Below are 1,161 nucleotides of genomic sequence, written 5' to 3'. Positions count from 1 at the left end.
ATATTAAATTATTTAAAACGTGCGCTATCTCACACATTACTGACAACCTTAAGGCAACTAAAAGCCTAATGAGCCCAGCCTTGTATGTAAGCTAATGGCTTAGACAGCTCTATATGTTATTTTGGGTCTTCTCAACCATCTCTTTCTCTTTCATTAACGAAAGAAAAAGAGAAAAGAGAAAGGGGAAAAGAGCTATAACTCTAGAACAGTAGGGGAAGAGTCTCTGAAAGTCCACTATTTTAAATGCTAAGTAGAAATTACTAGCAACACAGGAAATGAATTAAATTTCTTTTTTCCAAAAACACTTCAGATTTCTAATTACACGTGATACTTCCAAAAGAATTTTATATTTGGTCAAGATGAGCAAATATTCCTCCCTATTTCAATTAAACAATTCTAGCATTGCTTCTAACACGGCTAGGTATAGGAAAGCGTCACTTACCAGACGTGACCACAACGTGGTGCTATTTGAACAAAAATGAATTTTATTTTGCCCTGAAAAGGTTTGGGATGTGCTGAATAACTTTTTGTGTAATAACCTTTGGTTTAAAAAACATCCCACAAAAGAGCCAGGTTTCATGGGAATTGTTGCCAAAACTGGCCGATGACAACATGCAGCCCAGTTGTCCATACAAAAAACATTTTCTTTCAAGCTTTTTAAGTTGTTCAGCATTGAAAAGGCATAGGCATTAAGGCAGGTGATCAGAACTCAGACAGGCATGAGGACATGACTCGCTGCTTTGGGCCCAGCAGCATCGCTGCCCTCCCAGCACATCCCTGCAGGCAGACAAGGGGCTCAGCCCCAAGGGAAAGCAGGCCTCCCGCTTTCAGAGCACCTGTCAGACTGGGCAAAAAACACAAGGGCATACAAATGGATTTTTTTTTTTTTTTTAAATTGTCTTTACTCACCAAGGCCTTTCCCTGCTAGATCGTGATCTGGTGGGTACTCCTAACAGGGCACAAATTCGGGAGGCTTGCTCCCGTCAGCCAGTGTGCATTTGCACCAACCCCACCCACGCTGGGCATGCCCAAGAAGGGGCAGTTGGCTTAGCTAAACTGGTTTTAACATTTATCGCATTTTTTTCCCCTCAGGATCCCCCGAAGACACACACCACTGTCTCTCAGGTTTTGTCCCGCCCCATCCCTCACACTCTCTCCCGC

The sequence above is a fragment of the Phaethon lepturus genome, unplaced genomic scaffold, assembly GCF_000687285.1.
Source record: "Phaethon lepturus isolate BGI_N335 unplaced genomic scaffold, ASM68728v1 scaffold4852, whole genome shotgun sequence".
Taxonomy (NCBI): Eukaryota; Metazoa; Chordata; class Aves; order Phaethontiformes; family Phaethontidae; genus Phaethon; species Phaethon lepturus.
The sequence above is the reverse complement of the archived record's forward strand: the minus strand, read 5'-3'. Positions refer to the sequence as shown.